The sequence below is a fragment of the Marmota marmota genome, unplaced genomic scaffold (genome assembly GCF_001458135.2).
Source record: "Marmota marmota marmota unplaced genomic scaffold, marMar, whole genome shotgun sequence".
NCBI lineage: Eukaryota > Metazoa > Chordata > Mammalia > Rodentia > Sciuridae > Marmota > Marmota marmota.
The window spans coordinates 8,274,444-8,294,535 of NW_025999977.1; the positions used below are offsets into that span (position 1 = coordinate 8,274,444).

The following is a 20,092-nucleotide window of genomic DNA, read 5'->3' on the forward strand; positions in this document are numbered from 1 at the left end:
GGGGGGGGGGGGTCCTTCTAGTAAAATCAGGGACAATTTAGTATTAAAATAAAGTCAAATAAATTATAACATACTGAATAAAATAACAATCTGAGTTCTCCCAAATATAAGCATATCAATGAATAAATCAAATGTTAGACGAAGAACAAGATAGTTGAATAGTTAATTCCCTACAATATAATTAATTACAAAGGGAAAAAGTATAACTTTACAGCAGTGAAGCCTGATACTCCCAGTGATCAAGGTGAATACTGAACTCATGTAGCACCTGATGAGATGTGATGAGAATAATACAGGACCATATCTGGAATATTCTTATCAAAAATATATAAACTGAATTAATGAGGAAACAAATCTAAAATGGGAGGCATTTTACAAACAAGTTGGCCTGTAATCTTTAAAAGTATAAGGTTATGAAAGTCAAGGAAAGAAAGACTGAACAACTGTTTCAGATTGAAGATTAAAGAGACAACAGTAAATGCAATATTTGATTCTCAACTAGATCCCTTTCTATAAAAGGTCACTGTGATGATTGTGAAATTTGAAGTCCAAGGATTAGATAGAAGCAATGTTAATTTCTTGATTTTGATGAATTTGTGGTTATGTAAGAGAACACCTTAGGTCATAGGGAACATACACTAAAATATTTGGGAGTGATAGGGGCTTTAGTCTGGAGATCTACTCTCAAACTATTCCAGAAAAAAATGTTGTTTGTATTGAACTTGCAAAAAAGTTTGTGACTGATTCAGAATAAAAAAATTAAAAGTATATTTAAAAACATTCAGGGAGAGTTGTGTACCTGCATTTAGGTATGTACACTTTAAAATAAATGTACTTTAAGATAAATGTATTATTTACTTATGGAAATAATACTTAATTTTTTTAAAAAAATGTGGCTATATAGATAACATAATATCTGCCACTTTTAAGTGTATACTTCAGTGACATTAAGTACCTTTCATGTTGTACAACCATCACCACCATCTGTCTCTAGAAATGTATCATTTTATCTTCAAAAATATCAAAATGTCTTCTGTACTCATTAAACAATTACTCCCCAGGCTTATTTCACTTTACATAAAATCTTCAAAGTTCATCTGTTTTGTAGCATATCTCAGATCTTCACTCCTTTTTATGGGTGAATAATACTCTATTATATGTATTACCCTAATGTGTTTATTCATCAAAGGATACTCAGGTTGCTTCTACTTTATGGCTATTGTGAATAATGCTACCATGAACATTGGTGTACAATATCTTATTTTAAAACTTTTTTATTTTGAAATAACATTACAAAAAAGAGCATAAAGTCCTGTGTAACCCTTAAACCAGTTCCCAGAAATGGTATTCTATTATATAGCTACTATTATGGTTTACTATTATGGTTTAGATATGAGGTGTCCCCTCAAAAAACACATGTGTAAGACAATGCAAGAATGTTCAGAGGTGAAACAATTAGATTATGAGAACTATAACATAATCAGTAGATTAAATCCACTGATATGGATTAATTGTAGGCAGGTACGGTGCAGTTCCAGGAGGATCACCAGGGAAGTACCTTTGGGGTTTAAATTTTGTTCCTGGTGAGTGGAACATGTGCTCTCGCTTTCTCTGCATGCCCTTCTGCCGCAATGTTCTGCCTCACTTTGTTCCCACAGCAATGAAGTTGGCTATTTGTGGATTGAAACTGTGAGCGTTAAATAAACTTTTCCTTCTCTATGCAGTTTTTGTCAGGTCTTTTGGTGACAAGAAAAAAATTAACAACAACAACAACAACAACAAAAGCACAGTAGCAAAACCAGAAACTAACAGAGTTGGTATATTAATATTAACATTACTGTTAATATATCTAATTTTTATCTTTTTAAAAAAAGAACTTGCATTTATTTGTGTTTAGATTAGTTCTGTTCAACTTCATTCCCTACAGATTGCAAAACTAATCACCATTGTCAAGACACAGAACTGCCCCTACCTGTTCTCCGTCCTTGTCAACTGGCAATCACCAATCTGTTCTCTAGCTCCACAGTTTTGTCACTTCAAGAGAGCTATGTAATCTGTGAGGTTGACTTTTTTCACCCAGCACAATGCTCTTTTTAAAAAAATATATATATATTTATTTTTTAGTTTTACGTGGATATAATATTTTTATGTGGTGCTGAGGATCGAACCTAGTGCCTCACAGGTACGAGTACTCTACCACTTGAGCCACAATCCCAGACCCAAGTAGCACAATATTCTTGAGGTCTATCTTGGTTGTTGCATGTATCAATTGGTCAGTCCTTTTTACTGCTGAGTATTGTTTTGCTATCCAGATGTACTAGTTCATCCAACCATTTACCCATTGAAGGACACTGGGGTTGTTACCAGTATTTTACTAAAAATACTATATATAATACAAATGCTAGTAACATTCATGTTCAGGTTTTTGTATAAACATAAGTTGTCATTTTGCTGAGATAAATGATGATTGTGACTGCGGGGCACTAATGGTAAGTGCATGTTTAGTTTTATAAAAAGCTGCCAAATTATTTTCCAGTGTGTGTGTACCATCTTACATTCCTACAATACCTTATTTTTAAAGAACCATGTGTGATGTTTCTTTTTAGCAGAATCTGTTCATGGTAAAACTACAGCTTTTTCCAAAACACTGCTTCGTTTGAAAAATGGAATAATTTATTGGTTCAAGGCTTATTTCAAAATCAGTTGCTAATGCAAATATGAAATCTGAATCAGAAAACTTGTAACCAAGGCAACAACACAGGGAGTAGTTTCTCCTCCTCATGTACCTTGGCAAGGTACTCTATTTCCCCTTCTAGGTGACACAGGCTCTATTAGCCTTCCAGACTACAGACATTTGTATTTTTTAATACTGAGTCATCTACTGATAAGAAGAACTTGGGGTGCTGTGTACTCCTCTTCAGCAGGTCTTGGCTCTGGCCCAACTCACCTTCAGAAACCTAAGAGAATGTCAGTCTTTATAAGCTTCAGTCAACTACACAGTATGGTGGAGGCTTGAGGCTTTCCAGAAAATTCCTCTGTGTCCAGGCCAACTCTACTTAAAAGAAGCTTTATGTTAATTGAAGTATTACTTGTATAATGAATTTACAAATTAAGTTTGACTTAGATAATCTACTTTTTTAAACACAGAAAAGATGGGTTTTAAATAGCTACTTCTATTTAACAGGGGGAAAAAAAAAAGGATGGATGAGCTAGTTTAATACTGTGTCTGGCACAAAGCAAACTCAATAACTGTTTCTTCATCCTTTCTAATGGACTACTTAATCCACACAAGATGTCCCAATTAGTTATTCAATTTCTTTATAACCTGAACAAACAGGTGTGTATGTATGTATGTTTAAGGGTTATGGTTCAACTTGCTATTTTTATGTCTGTTTATTGCAAGACCTATTAGAGGGGAGTAAACAAGGCTATTGCCTTGGCAGTAGGGAACATTCAAGCCACAGAAAACACAAATAGTTCATACAAGGGTCTTATAATTACATAGTGAACTAAAAGGAGTTAGAGAAGGGAGACAGAATCAGGGAGGCTTGCTGTACATTGGAGATTTATCCATGGGACATCATATCCTTATAAAATGACTAGGAGACAATACAGGTGAATAACTGTTTAAAAATGCAGGCCAAAGCAGACCTTCAGGTTGATAAACAGTGATTATCAAAGGGTTTGGGATCTGAGAATTCTGGTGTAGAAGGTCTAATATAGCGTCAGAACAGCAATAATCAGCAACAGACTTGAGTCCTAAACCAGATTAGTAGCCAGGGTGGTAGAGCACACAGTGGGTGAAGGGCATCAGTATTAATCTTCAATCAGAAAGAAGATGCACATAAGGACTGCTGGCTTCAAAAATGAAATAATCATGGAAAAGAAGAGACAGTGAGTCTGTTGGCTGAGAGCTCTGGATTCAAGAGATAAAGGAGGCTTAGGAAGGCAGAGGAAAGAAAGAAAGAGTCAAATATTATTTGACACTATTTGATGATTTAAAAATAGTTTTCTCAAGAACAAAAGTGGAGCACAAACTGCCAGATATTAAGTCTTGGTTTAAAGCCCCGTAGACACATGATAACAAAAATGTCACTGCTGTGAGGTAGGGAAAGGATGGACTTTTCAACAAGTGACCCTAGATTAGCTGCTTATCCACACATGGGGGGAAGTCTTTGATTCTACCTAACATAAAAATAAATACCTTTGACTCTATCTTACGTAAAAATAAACCTAGATAGATCAAAGACCCAAACAATAAAGGTAAAGAAATCAACCTTTCAGGAGATAAGATTATTTTCACCACCCTAGGGAAAGCAAAAATACTTTAAACAAGATATAGAAAGCACTAACTGAAAAAAAAAAAAAAGACTGATAAATTGGACTATATTAAAATTTAAAATTTCATCAAAAGAACATCATTAATAGAGTAAAATGGCAAAAAAACACTGTCTGGCTATTTGCAATACATGTAATTGTCAACTAACTCATATCCAGAATATACAAAGAATTTCTATAAAACAATGAAAAACAATCCAATAGAAAAATGGCCAAAATATCTGAACAGGTATTTCACAAAAGAGGATATCCAAAATGGCTGATAAGCATATGCAAAGTCAACAGGGGAATGTACATTAAGATCACAAGACAGCACTACACACACACTAGAATGGCTAAAATTAAAACAAAGTTATTCTAACGATAGCCACTTTGGCAAGGTGCAACTAGAATTCTCATACTTTATTGATAAACTGTTCTATGCATTTTGGAAACTACTTGACAATATCTACTAAAAGAACATGTGGCATATTTTGTGCATTCAATAATTCAGTAATCATCACATTTTAACTCTAAGTCTATGCCTCAAACAAATGTAAGCCATTAAAAAATGTAAGCCAAGGGGTTGGGGGTTATAGCTCAGTGGCAGGGCACTTGCCTAGCATGTGTGAGGCACTGGGTTTGATCCTTAGCACCACTTAAGCACATGCTGTCCATCTACAACTAAGCAAAAAAAAATTAAGTCAATACTTGTTTAATTTTAAAAGACCATTGAAGAAAATCCTTTAAGAAAAATATTTATAACTAAAGATACACTAAAGAGTAATTTTTATAAACAATCCCTAGAAAATAAGCAACTTACATGCGTACTATAATTTCATAGGCTTGAGTGGGCCTAAAGACAAAACAAATCTGAAGCCCAAGATTGAATGACCAAGACCATAATCTCTAAGGCCAATAAGAGTTTGTTAACGTGGGAAGAGGAATAGATATATGCAACTTAGAAGTTCTTTTTTTAAAATACCTTTATTTTATTTATTTATTTTTATGTGGTGCTGAGGATTGAACCCAGGACCTTGCACATTCAAGATGAGCGCTCTACCGCTGACCCACAACCCTAGACCCAACTTAAAAGTTCTTATAAGTGTCTTGAAGTAAACTGGCTATACAGTTAGAGGAAAGACCACAAGAATAAAGGCTTATAAGAAGGGTGGAGAAGATTTTTGTATGTAGGAAATACATAGGGTATTATTTGCACATTCCTCAAAGAGAATTAGCCCTTGCCCTTTCTACCCTCTTATCCACATACAGTATTATCTACTGTAAAGGTCTTTGGAGTCTCATATGGTGGTGGTGGTATGGCCTCTAAGAGGCCCTCTAAAAATCTCCCAGAATCAAACACAGAGATAACCTAAAAGCTTACAACCAGTACTGCTTACTCCAAATTTATTTGTATAGGGACTGAGGTGGGACTGGGGAACAAAATTAAGAAGAATGGTGATTAAGAAATGGGAAAAGAAAGACAACTTTATTTGAAGTTATATGACTGACTGTTAGTACAAACTATTAGGTAATGGATCACACACACAAACAAATCACTACATTTTTGCCAGAGGATGCCTGAGATTTATGATTAGTCACTTGTTAAATCATCTGAGTAAGTTTAAAAAAGAAAAAGAGGAAGAAGAAAGAGAAAGAAGCTGGGTGTGGTAGCTCACCCCTGTAATCCCAGTGACTCAGGAGGCTGAGGCAGGAAGATCCAAAGTTTGAGGCCATCCTGGGAAACTTACTAAAATCCTATCTCAAAAACTATAAAAGGGTTGGGGATGTAGCTTGGTGGTAGAGGCCCCTGGGGTTCAACCCCCAGCATCAATGAAAGAAAATCTATATTTTAGAAAAATTAATTAAAATGTCATATAAGCAATAACATTGATTTGTATTACAAATGTTGCAATAGCTCAAATTCTTCAAAATCTTTTCTGTAACATCCTTATGGGAATTTGAAGATAATGTCAAAATGTACTATCAATGAATCTTCCCACCCAGCCCACATTCCTGCTTTGCTTAAGAATCATTAAAACAAAACAAAACCACCACATAAGAGCCCTCCCTCTGAGCCACATGAAGACAGGGATCTAGTTCACTTTTTAGTTTTTAATATAGATTAAGAAGACCATGATGTCACTGTCACAAAGATTTTCATGGCTTCTTGACTATTAGCTCTATAGGGGCTAACAAATACACAGAGAGCCCCTGAAAGTAAATGCTCTTAAAGAACTGAGAAAGGTTTTTATTGTTGTTAGTTTTTAGGACTACCATCCTCTTTTCAATACAGGCTGCAAACTTTGAAGCTACTTAATGTAACTTCCACAATTTCAAAGCTGATTTTTTTTTCTTGGTGGTAATGAGGATTGAACTCAGAGGTACTCTAACAATTAGTTATATCCCCAGCCTTTTATATCACTTATTTTTAATTTTGAGGCAGGATCTCACTAAGTTGCTTGGGTTGGCCTTGAACTTGCAATATTCTTGCCTCTGCCTCTGCCTCTGGAGTGGCTGGGATTATGGACTGCCACCATGCCCAGCTCATAGCTGAATGTATATTTTTTTAATGTCATAATTAACTTGCCAACGTAAAAGAAAAAGATATCACAGACATCGTCTGTATGTCTGTGTCATCAACTACATAATACATAGTATTATTTAAGGTGTTTGTTAAACAAGTTATCTTTGATGTATTTTCAATCCCCTGCTTATACACAATATCAAGTTATTTACTGAGTGCTTGTTAGGTTCCAATATCATGTGAAAAGCAAATATGAATTATCTAATCTAGTCCTTGTACTCCTCCTCGTCTTTTTTGGTGTGTGTGTGTGTGCGCACCGAGGATTGAACTCAGGGGTACTCAACCATGGAGCTACATCCTCAGTCCTTTTTATATATTTTTTTAGAAACAGGGACTCACTGAGTTTTAGGGCCTTGCTAAATTGCTGAGGCTGGCTTTGAATTCACCATCCTCCTGCCTCATAAAAGTAAAAGCTTAAAGGTAAGTAATCTTTCAAAGGTAGTGTAACTAGTAAGTGGTCTGTTAATCATGAGCTAATCAAATATTTTATAAGTGACTTAAAATACTGCAGAAATGACTAAAAGAAAATATTAAAATTGTAAGAATTGCCCCCCAAATATTTTGGAATTGTTCAGAAAAGGGTTTTTGAAGCTTCCACAGTAATTTGGAAGGAGAAAGAAGATTTTTACAAGATGAAGGAAGTATAATCAACAAAAATGTCAAGAAGCAAGTATCTTGTGTAATGCACATAGTATCAAATATGAGCAAATAATAAAAATAAGCAGGAAAATATCTTTACACCTAAGTTGATCACCCAAAGAAAGCCAGACTGCTTACACTGGGAAACTGTTTTTACCTTCAACCTGTCATATACACTGACCTTATTTGAGAATTTACTAGCTCTTTTCCCTGAAAGCTACTTGAAACTGATTAGGTAAATTGGCTAACTATTGATAAAAGGACACCAAAACTAGCAGCATTGAGAATGTATATGCATCAGCCTTTGCAAAATAATTTTTTCCCTAGTATGCTCTGCTCCAATTGTATAGCAGCAGAATAAATTAACCACTCTAAATTCTCCACACTCATATCCCTGAAACTTTACAATGCAAATAAAATTTATTTATTTATTTTTTTTAATTTTTTAATATTTATTTTTTAGTTATCGGCGGGCACAACATCTTTTTTTGTATGTTCATAATACCCACACCTCTATCTGACAGCTACCTGACCTCCAGATCCACCTACCCAAATGTCTTTTTAAAAAATATTTACCTGGATGTCCTAGGGATNAAGAGGAATAGATATATGCAACTTAGAAGTTCTTTTTTTAAAATACCTTTATTTTATTTATTTATTTTATGTGGTGCTGAGGATCGAACCCGGGCCGCACGCATGCCAGGCGAGCGCGCTACCGCTTGAGCCACATCCCCAGCCCCCAAATAAAATTTAAAATGCAAGAACTACTTAGATTTCAGGCCTCTTCACTAAAATTTTGCTTACATCCACAATCTTGATCAGATAATCCCTGGACCCCCTGCTTTTCTTCTCACTTGCTGCTCAGGGGCTATATGAATTTCTCTATCACCACTGATGCTTTCTTCTCAGCTCATAAATGTTCAAGACTCTTCTATTCTCAAAACAAAAGCCCTCCTTTCTGTGTACTTTCTAGTTCTCACTACAGACCTTCTTAAAAGGGACCTATCTGTTCACTATCTCTACTTCCTAACCTCCCACTCAATCCTCAACATTGCACACTCTGGCTTTCATCCTAGCACTCCACTGAAACTGCTCCCACAAGTTACTTGAGCTCAAAAGACAGTGTTAGTGGGCAGAGGCCTCTGTTGAGTTTCCACTGCATCCTCAGGGCCTGGCTCACAGCAGGGACTGAATACATTATTATAGTTCTTGCTGGGGCATTAATTCCACTGACTGCTCTTGAATAAGCCCCCACCCTAACTAGATTTCAATAACCCTACCTCTGGTCTTTCAGTGCTCGACCAATATTAAGTTAGGAAATATATAATTTCCATCAAAAATAAGTAAGTGTGTTCTGAGGGGGAGTGGTGTAAAAAGTGATGAGTGTGAAAGAAAAAAAATGCAATCCTTTGTGCTGCAATACTTTACGTATAAGCTATGAAAAACATTGCTTAAAGGACAAAAATTTGTTAGTGTGTTAACAGACGTGCTAACATGAATATTTGCTTTGGTTTGGGATAATTTCTCTGCATAAGAAGAGGTGTCAGCTAGTGTCACAAGAGTGTGGTCCTACTCTAGAAGTCCAACTGATTTTCCCATGCCTTCTTTTTCTGTCTTCCCAGCAACTTTCCTCAACACTTCATGAAAAATTTCCCACAGAAGGTTCTGCAGTCAGCTGACATGAATAGCTGACATGCTCTGAAAGATATTTCTTGCTGTACAGTTTAAATTAGCATTCTAGATAAGCATGATGAGTTAAACTTCAAGAGCTCAGGATATTCTGAGAAATAAAAATAAACAAACCAACTCCCAAATTCAAATCACAAACCACTTTGTGGACTTTCAAAACTAAAGTCATCAGTCTAGTCTGTAACTAGAAGATGCACACCTTGGCAGGTCCTTGGCAGTATCCTTTATTTGACAGTGCTGCTCTTCATGCAATTATAAGTACCTACCATGAGAGCAACTTTCTCAGAAGCAACTACTAAAAGGTTATAAAACTGCAATCGAATGCAATTACAACTACCTGAGTTAACAGGCAATATCCTAGATACTATGACTCACAAACAAGGCCTTAAAATATGACCTAGGGAACAGCAGATTTATGTTACAAATTAAGTTTTTGCCAGATACTGTTAATTTTACTTTAATTTGTTCTCCGACCACCCATCAATTAAGAAAAAAAGGTGACCTAGAGGCATATGAAGAGACAGAAGGAAACCAGAAAACAAACCATGCTTAAATAGAATCTTACATGATCCACAAAACAAACAAACCCCATAACAACATTCTTGAAGGGGATTATCATAAAACAAAACTTTGCCAAAACAATGCTTATGACTGTCTGTAGATAATGTCATGAGTGGGTCAACCTGTACTGACAACCACATGAAAACTATAGAAGGAACTGAACCCAGGACACTTAACCACAGAGCCACATCCCCAGCTCTTTTCATTTTCTATTTTGAGAAAGGGTCTCACTCAGTTGCTTAGGGCATCACTTAGTTTCTGAGGCTGGCCTCGAACTTGCAATCTCTTGCCTCAGCTTCCTGAGTTGCTGGGATTATATGCATGGTTGAACTTTTAATGGTGTCTTTTGCTTGGCTTAAAGTTTTACTTTTTCTTGAAAGGTAATTAAAAGGAAAAAATAGATAACATTCATTATTTGCAACATACCAAATACCTTTGATTAGAAATAATTTTAGAATTCAATTGTCATAGAAAGCATTATTTTTCACACATTATCCTCTTTGTGATACACAGGAGAAACACATCTTCCATTATGATCTAATGTACATTAAAAAAAAAAAAAGTTTCACCAAACAGTATTCACTGTTATTTTTAGTTCTACTTCATTTTTTCTTCAAAACTGATCATGATCCCCCTAAATTGATATTATAAACCAGAAATAGTTCTTAGTCCAAAGTTTATAAGTAATCTCTTTCCTTCTGATCCAAGTATTCCAAATCTAATTATTGCTACTATTTCGTCTAGCACACAAATAGAGGAGAATATGGCTTCGTGTCTCTGTCTCTGTCTCTGTCTCTCTCTCTCTCTCTCTCTCTCTCTCTCTCTCTTTTGGTGGTACTGGGGTTTCTTTTTAAAACAAAGAAGTCCTCCTTCCTCTGGTACTTAACAAGAAAAAAATGCATTCTTAAATTACACTATTTTAATGAACAAACCAATCTGATGAAATTTAAGTGCTCTTTTTCTCTTTGCATAAAAGTAGTAATTCACTATTTCTTTTCCTTCAAATTCATACTACCCTCAATCTAGAAGCAAGATGCTTAAAGGATGGAGCTTTTTAAAAAACACGTCACACAAAATATGAACATTTTGGCAAATTCTAATGATTTCGTTGTTTAGGTCTGCTAATATTAAAAAAAATTTTTTTGTGTGCCATATCTACAATGTAAAAGATGCTACTGGTGGGAGTATATATTGGTTTATACATCCTACAGCAATTTAGTAATACATCAAAATTTTTAATGTGCATTCTTAAACTAAGCAATTTCATCTGCAATGATGTGTCTCATTCATAAAAGTTGTGCAAAGATATTTCATGCAAGTATGAAAAACACATTTATTTTAGTGTGGTTTAATTTTTTTAAAAAAGCATCTAAAACAATGTATCAATAAGTAAGTGAGTAAAAAAAGGTACAGCAATTAAAAAAAAGATAAAACTATTCTACTAATGGGAAAAAATCTTAAAAAGTACTTTTAAGAGAAAGCACCTTTTTGAAAGACATTTCTCTTTTGATTTTCCTACTATTTAATCCTTTCTTGTACATGGATCTATTTCTTCTGTTCACCCTATAACTATTAAATACGCTGGAGGCCTTATCCTGGCAAAATTCTTATCCTAGCAAAATCTTCTATACTCTTTGTTTTTGTATGTTCATAATACCCACACCTCTATCTGACAGCTACCTGACCTCCAGATCCACCTACCCAAATGTCTTTTTAAAAAATATTTACCTGGATGTCCTAGGGATATCTTATAGTCTCCATTTGCAAACTGAAATCAACTTCTACTCAAAAAAACAAAAACAAAAATAAAAAACAACCAAAAACCATTTATTAGGCCTTCAAAACCCAGGAATAAAGTTTTCTGTAAAGTCTGAGAAGTGAGATCACTTATAATGAAGCAACAGGGTCAATGAGACTGAATAATCTGTTCTTATACAGTGGGGCTCTAATACTAAAACCAGTGTTCTTTTCATTATGTTATTAGGTTGCCTGTCTCAACTAATCCTTCTTTTATTATATTAAATGAGTCACGTTTGTTTCCATGTTTTTCTCCCCTCTTAGGCTACTAAATAATGGTTCCCAACCTTAGCTTGCTTGCTTTTTTTTTTTTTAATTAGAATGGATGAACTGTAACATCTGAATTTTTACAAAGTTTCAAATGTGGTACCAATGGTTAGCCACAGTTGAGTGTCACTGTAGTAAGTTCTAAGGGATGATAAAAATATTTCTCAAACTGAAATGCTGAAATCATTGTGCTGTACACATTTATGTGAGAATATCATTAAGAAATTTAACGTTATCAAGATTTCAAAACTAAGGAGTTCCCAATATTAAATTTTCAACATTTTTCTTAAAAATGAAACTTGGAAAATTTATTTACAGGATTAAATTTAATTATTGTAACAATCCTTGAAATACAATATTTCAGACATCCATAGTTTGGGGGCATTTCATTTCAGAAATGTTTAATTACTACTTCTACTAACCATGCTTATGACATAATATATTCCTTTTTGAAGCTTCACTTCTAATTATGAATATAATTTAAATGCATAGGATTCTTAGAAAAATAAAACCACATTTAAAAAATTAATATTTCCTCTGCGAATGAATCTTAAGATATGAATACATGAACTGTAGCAACAACAAATACTTTTCTCCGTTTCCAGAAACCAAACTCATTGGTAATCTGATTGAAATCTGAGCTTTTTATTTCCATGTAACTTGCACTGTGCTTCAAGTAAACTTCTGAAACCTAATAAGAGACAGCTATCATCTGCTGTTCCATTATGATATGGGAAAATGAACCTGAATATGGAAAAAAGTACAAGGAATGGTGACTTAACTAGAAGTAAAAAGTAATGAATATTCAAATAATCATTAAAGAGTTGAGTATGATACTTGAAAAACTTGGTAATATATTTTTTCCAAGGAACAAAGATACTATTAAAAATAGTAAAAAGTATGTTGGGCACTGTGGCACATGCCTGTAATCCTGGCTACTTGGGAAACTGAGGCAGAAGAATAGCAGGTTTGAGGCCAGCCCAGGCAACTTAGCAAGATCCCGTCTCAAAATTTAAAAAAATAAACACATTAACAGGCTGGGGTGTAGCTCAGTGGTAGAACATCCCTGGGTTCAATCTCCAGAACCACAAAATAAATAAAGTCATTAATAAAATAAAAAAGTAAAATAAAAAGTTATGAGTTAAATTATCTCTTAAGTTCATTAGTAAAATCTGTTAGCAATACAGGGTCTTCATATTTATTGCTAAGTTTCTTATTAAGTATTTCATCTTTTTATCTGCTGATACAAATGGGAGCCTGCACTTTCATCATAACTAACAAATACTGTTTACATAAATGAAAGATCTTGGAAGTTATATAGTATACTATCACATCATAAGCAAAGTGGAATAGAGTAACCTTTTCCTTTCCAATTCTCATGTCTCTGCTTTTCCTTACTAATTGTGTTGGCTATACTAATACCAGGTTTCATATTAATAGTAATGAGAGACATCTACTGTTCTGTCTTTGTGAAGATACTGACTTCTGGGTTGATGTAAATTTTGTTCTATTTGAGAATTATCCTGTAATTCTCATTTAAGTTGGTTTGTTAGAAAAAAATCAGGTACTAAGAAAAAAATTAGACTTGGTTTTTAAAATGCCTTTTCAGTATTTATGGAGATAATTACATAATTTTTCCTTAGGTCTATTAATGTAGCAAAAACACCAGTACCTATCTGTAACTGCCCTCAGCCTGTTAGTTATGAAGCCCAGCTAATTTTCTGCTGCAAGAAAAAGGTAAATGTTTCCAAATTATCAAATAAGCAATATATAAGATTACTTGATTATACAAATCAAGTAGCATGTTAGTTAACTTACTTAATCTTACTCCTTACTTTCACTTTCATACAAATAGTCTTCAAAATAAACTTAAAATTCTCATTAGTATTAAACACACTCAAATTAGTAGTACAGTCTGCTCTTCATATCCATAATTTCCACATCTACAAATTCAAACTGCAGATTGAAAATACTTGGTAATAAAATGTGTCTGTACTGAACATGTACAGACTTTTCTTGTTATTATTTCCTAAACAATATAGTATATCAATTATTTGAATAGCATTTATACTTTGATACGTATTACAAGTAATCTAGGGATGATTCAGAACATTTGGGAGGAGTGCGTAATCTATACACAAATACTACACCATTTTATATGAGGGACGTTGAGTATCCATAGATTTTCATATGGGTGTGTACCCTGGAATTAATTCTCCATGGATACTGAAGGACAAGTATATAAATTTTTCTAGGTTTCATCTAGTCTATCTTCTTACACAACATACCCCCAAAACTTCAAACAATTTCATCTACCTAAAGTTTATAATTACCACATTCTAGTACTACCAGATTTTATCTCTACAGTCTAGCCAAGCCATTGGCTACTAGACTTCCCTCCACTTGAATTCCTCAAAGACCTCAAACTGAATTTAATAAGAACAAAGCTCAGGAGTCTGGGGATGTAGCTCTGTGATAGACAACCATACAAGAGACCCTGGCTGTGCAAACCACCCCCCCACCCCACCCCCAAAAAAAGAGCAAAAGAAACAGAGCTCAAACTCTCCTTCCTTATTATATCTTTGGCCTCTTCCAGGATCCTCTGACTCAATACCCCCCATCCCACCATCACCCAGTTACCAAGCCAGAAATTTAAAGGGGAATTTACCTCATAAATTCCCCAATTCTGGAATATTTGTAGCTCTTTTCAGCTAAGCGGCTGAGACTGGCCTTGAACTTGCAACCTCCGTCAGCCTCCCACTTTGCTGGGATTACAGACCTGCACCACCATGCCCGGCTAAAAGTCAAATCTTGTCTTGTCAATTCTGCTTCTGATAAAGATTTTTAATTTCTCTTTCTTCTTCTTCTTCTTCTTTTTTTTTTTTTTTTTGGCAGTACTGGGGACTGAATCCAGTTGTGCTCTATCACTGAGTTATACCCTTTTTATCCTTTAGTTTGAGACAGGGTCTTGCTAAGTTGCCCAGACTAGCCTCAAACTTGTGATCTTGTTGCCTCAGCCTCCCAAACTGCTGGAATTATAAACATGCACTGCTGCACCCAGCTTGTTCTATCACTTCTTATCATCTTTACTACTATTACCTTGATTCAAGTCCCTATAATCCTAAAGCTCTACCACTGTAACCAACTCCTAATTGATCTTTCTGCCTCTCATTTTGTATTTCTATGATTTATTTTCAATATAGCTGTCAGAGATATTCTTTTATTGGGGGGGGGGGGGCCTCTAGGCATGGAATCCAGGGCCTCACCCATACTAGCTAGACACATACTCTCCCACTGAGCTACACTTCTAGCCCCAGCAGATCCTTTTAAAGCATGATTTATCTCATGTCTTTACTCAAAAATCCTGCAATAACTTCCCATCTCACATAGTAAAAAGACAAAGTCACTAAAATTTCTAAAAAGAGTCTCCCACACTGAGCCCCCACTCTTCTTGGCTCTATTCTAGCCACACTGGACTTTCCTGTCACAGGTCTTTGAATATTCTAGGTATACATCTGCCTCTACCACTCTTCCCCTTATTCTCTTCACTTCCTTCAGGTCTTAAGCCCTCTCTAATACTACTCTATATAAAAAAGCAAACCATAACAATCCTCACCTAATCCCCCTCAATTAACTCTTTTTCTACATGATATTTAACATCACCTGCCATCTTATTGCTCTTATATTTGTCCCAAACACAAATATGCATGTATGAGTGTGCACGTGCACGTGCACACAAAGAAAATGAAACTTTAAGAGGTCAGATTTTTATTCTTTTTTTTTTTTTCATTTCAGTATCCCTAGCACCTAGAACAGGGCCTGACATATAACATGTGCTCAATAAATATCTGTTGTAAGAACGAAGGGAAGAAAATATAATGGTGTTAGCAGATACTTAGTTGAAATGTTTTATGGCTTACTTTAAGTATTTACATAAATAAACTTTCAGTATTATAAATCTGATTTACTATGTAATAGTCCTCTGGGAATTATTCACTAATATAGTACTGTAAATTAAGCTTTGAGCATGTGAACAACCTTAATTTATTAGCAATTTATTTCTGAAAGCCCTTCTTTTAATTTAGTTATTTGGAATAGGAGTGACAAGGATAGGATGGAGTCTTAAATTTGCTTTCTTCATCTTTTCTCCTGCACCAATAAGCAATGAATGATTCCCCATCTCCAGTTTTCCTCCCCACTGAATAGTTCCTGAACTTTTCTATTTCCCAGGGAAGAGGTCTAATTCATATACCTAGGAGCCCCCACCCTAGGGTAAGGCCAGAAATAGAACTTGGAGTGTGATACAAGGCTGTTAGAATTGGCAGCACTTAGAGGAAAGCCCCGGCAAGTGAAGTCAATGCTGAGGAATCCAGAAAAGCTAACAATTCTTAATTCAAATGTTTGTTAAGTTAGAAATAACACCAACTCCTTCCTATTCCCTTTTTAAAATATACAATGCTGACAGACTGCTATTTTATGTTTTAATTTCAAAGGATTTCAAGCATATAGTGAAACTCAGGGAGAAAACAAATGATCAAGTACCCACCAAGCAGCTGTGTTAAATCTTAATCTCTTACCAAATCTGCTTCAGATTGAAGATAGTAAAGATATGTTTGAAAATTCCTGAACCCCTCCGAGACCTTTTAACCCTCTCCAGTTCTCCAAAAGTAACTTTTATCATGACAAAGTTTATCATTTCCATGAGATTTTAGACTTTTGTTACATACTCCTCAATTTACAGTAAATATATGGTTCATATCCTGGTCCTGTGTCACTTACCAATCGTTTGACATTAGGCAAGTTCCTTACTATCTCTGTGTCTTCGAGTCCTCTCTGAAAAATGGGGATAGCATTATCTACTACCTTATATAACTGTTGTGAGGATTAAACAAATTAATCCTCACAAGTATTTTTTAAAGTATCTTGCTGGGCTGGGGGTATAGCATAGTGGCTAAGCACTTGCCATCGTGCTCTGGGTTCACGCCCCTGGACTATGAAGAAAAACAATTACAAAAAAAGAAGGAAAGAAAGAAAAGTACCTTGCTCATAGGAAGCAGTGTACATCAGTGTTAGTAATTATCACACAAAGCTGCAAAAGAATCTGTCATTGTGTGTAACTATACACACAAACATATACTGCTTGAGGACAGATTAACTACCAAATGACATACATAAAAATCCATACTGTCAGATAGTTTCAAAAGTAGATTAAAACCAAAAGTACTAAGTTCATTCTGGAAAGGTTCACTAGCCTACATAAGGAGGAATTGAAAGTGCTAAGAAAAAAGAGCAAAATAACTTTAAAAAATTATAAATGGTAGACAACATTAAATCAGAATATAAATATTTGATCTGAATTCATAATGATTTAAAAATATCTAAATAGCCTCTTTTTATGAGATTTGGGTAGAGGGTTGGGAAAGAAGGGGCAACTCCTCAACAAGATGCTATTCAAAGAATTTTTTTTTGCCTGCTGAGTTAAAAAAAAATCTACACGAAGTAAAACATTATCTGGCACTCAAATTTCACTGCTCTTCTCATATAGCTCTTTACTAACTGTAAGCAAAACTAATTTAAATTTAAAATGATGTTTTATAATAGGATTGACCTACATAATATGATTTTTCATAATGACAATTAGATTCTACAAAATTTATTAATGCAATTATGGACACATTATCTTTGTTTTGACACGGAATTATTTTTAGTATAGTCTCTAAGTCAAAAGATCAGAATACATCACAACTCAAGTGCCCTATATATTATCTGACTTCCAATGAATTTCTTTCAAGAGCTTTTTGATGACTTAAAAATACATCTGTGCTTTGCAGACCAATTGACACACCTAATTTGATACATACACAGAGGAACAACTAGAGCTAATGAGCATCTAGTAGATGCCATTTGCTGGGCTAGAAGTTTTTATTCACGATCCATCTTTTAATTCATGTGAAATATCTCTATGGACAAAATTTAGAAGGCTACTAAACAAATGTACTTCTGCAAAGTGCTAAAAATGACTACTACAAAAACCAACACTTAATCTCGAGCCACATTAAAAGGAGGTAAACTATGCTAATGACACCAACAGAACAAAACTGAAACATTTGTTTCCCCTATACTTCAGCATATATTTCTAATTCCAAGAGGTTAAACTGAAAGTAACAAATGTAACGTCAAGGAAAAACTCTACCCCACCCCTCCCAACAAAATCCCTCTGAGGGAATTTGTGCGGAAGAGAAGATTTATGCCTTAGAAAAAGTTTATAAGTATAGTTATACTTTACTTCTCCTCAAGTGAGAACTTTGAAACGGAACAACTGCTTCTGTTTCACGCTCTCCCTACCCCCAACTCCAGTAAAAATTTTTACATGTATGAGTCAGTTCTTCCCTCAGCCCCAGTAAAAAACTCAGTGGGAAATCAAGCTATATAACTTGAATAAACCACCCCCACCATCATCACCCACAACAACAACAACAAACTATTCTCACTACTTTCCTAATGGAAGAACCACCCCACCGCTGCTCACCCTCTGTCCCCCGCCCCAAGCAAGACGCAACGCCTGCAAAGCCGGGCGCTTGAAGAACAGTGGTCCAACTTTTCGAACGCAATCTGGATAGAAGACGCAGATTATTTCTTGAGTAGTGCAAGAAGAAAGCAGAAAAGGTCCTCTCTGAAAAGAAGGCTTGAGCTTTAGGGCTCTCTCTCTGCCTGCTGGAGGATTCGAAATCGGCGTGTTTTAGAGACTCTCGGAAGCAGCACACTTCGGTTGCGGCCGGCCACAGGCCTCCGCGAAGCCGGCGTGTTTACACCTGTCACGAGGGAGGGGGAGGGAGAAGGAGGAAGCCCGAGCGAAGCCCCAAACTTCTCAAACAGCTCTCGGGAGGGAGCGGCCGGCGCGGAGCTGCAGGCAGGTGGAAACCAAGGGGCAGGGCGAGACAGCGGCGGCCAGGGAGGGAACGGCTCACACACCCCCGGCTCGTGCCCGGGGTGGCAAGGAGGGTGCGGTGCGTTTCGGGCGCCGCCAGCGGCGTCCCCGCACCAGCCGCGGAAGGGAGCAGAGCCGGAGCCCGAAACCCGCAGGCCCTCAGAGCCGGCTCCGTCCCCACAGCCCCGGCTCCGCGGCGAGCAGGTGCTTCGGTCCAGGGCGAGGGGCCGGCCGCTGGGCCGGGCCGGGCCCCCTCATCCTATCCCTCGGTGCGGCCGGGGAATCCTCGCGGCAGCGCTTACCTGGCTCGTCCGGGGCGGCCGCGATGGGNCCGCCGCCGCCGCCTCCACCTCCTCCTCCGCGGAGACCCCCCGCCCACTCCACACACTCTCCCATCATGCAGCGGGGGAACCGCTGCCGCCGACACGTCACTTCCGGGCGCAGGTGGCTAGGTCGGGGCCAGGCGCTAGTGGGTGCTGGGGGTGGGGGAAGATACTCTGGGGGAATTAGTGTCACAGAAAGCTTACCCTTGCGCAGGCGCCGATGCGCTGACCGCCGGCCGCCATTTTGGGTGCGGGCAAATTGCCCTTTCCTTTACTTCCTTTGCGAGTCATCCAAGTGTGGGGGATAGACATCCTCCGCCCTTCGCCGCCCGCTGGGGCGGCGCTGCAGGCGAGGGACAGGCGTTCCTCTCAGCCGGTTAACGTCAATGTTCAGCTCACGAGAGTTAAGTCTCTCGCTCTCCAAATAAAATTGCAAAGGTTTGGAAATACAGAACCAGATCTTCTCCACCAGAAACCTTCTAGACAGCATTTATCCGCTTGCCCCTTTCGCTTCCGAAAGCGACTTTTTTGTTCAGTCTAAATTATTTCCTCTTTTTTATGTTAGACAACAGAAGAGGAAGCTGTTATTTAATAAATAATAAAGTGATTGTTATAAATCAAATTTAAGATGAGAAACCAGCCGCCGAACTAACAGATCGTCTTCGACAAAATAATAATAATCCGGAATTTTGCTAACAGGTATAGATGATGGTCGTTTTTCATAGATCCTTCAAATCAATTTATGCATTTAAACGCATTTCTGTAACAGAGGTCAAAACCGATTCCTGAGCAGTTGATCCTTTGCGTTCTTGTAACCTTTCCCCCTCCGTTAGCATGATATCTCTTCGAACACCTGCCACTGTAAAAATCAGACTATAGGGCTCTCGGATTATTATTGTACAGGGTTCTACCCCACAAATTACAAGCCCTGTCGGGTCCTCGTTCTGCCCACATTTGCAAAACCTCTGCATCAGTAATTTGAAT

The 20,092-nt window shown here is 36.7% G+C and overlaps 1 protein-coding gene across 6 annotated transcripts in view; it reads right to left on the reverse strand.

Annotated features, from left to right (window-relative positions):
- Aftph (aftiphilin) overlaps positions 1 to 19,335 on the reverse strand; it is a 63,414-nt gene extending 44,079 nt beyond the window's left edge. For 3 of the 6 annotated variants that reach the window (XR_007348042.1, XM_048804215.1, XM_015479605.2), the window contains exons 1-2: positions 2,948 to 3,058; positions 1,973 to 2,089 (exon numbers count right to left, since the gene is read on the reverse strand). The gene's annotated coding sequence lies outside the window, so the exon portion shown is untranslated. Of the gene's footprint in view, positions 1 to 1,972; positions 2,090 to 2,947; positions 3,059 to 19,087; positions 19,120 to 19,312 lie in introns of those variants that run through there. The other 3 variants (XM_048804214.1, XM_015479604.2, XM_048804213.1) reach the window with 3 other exon arrangements.
- Between the last annotated feature and the right edge of the window lie 757 nt (positions 19,336 to 20,092).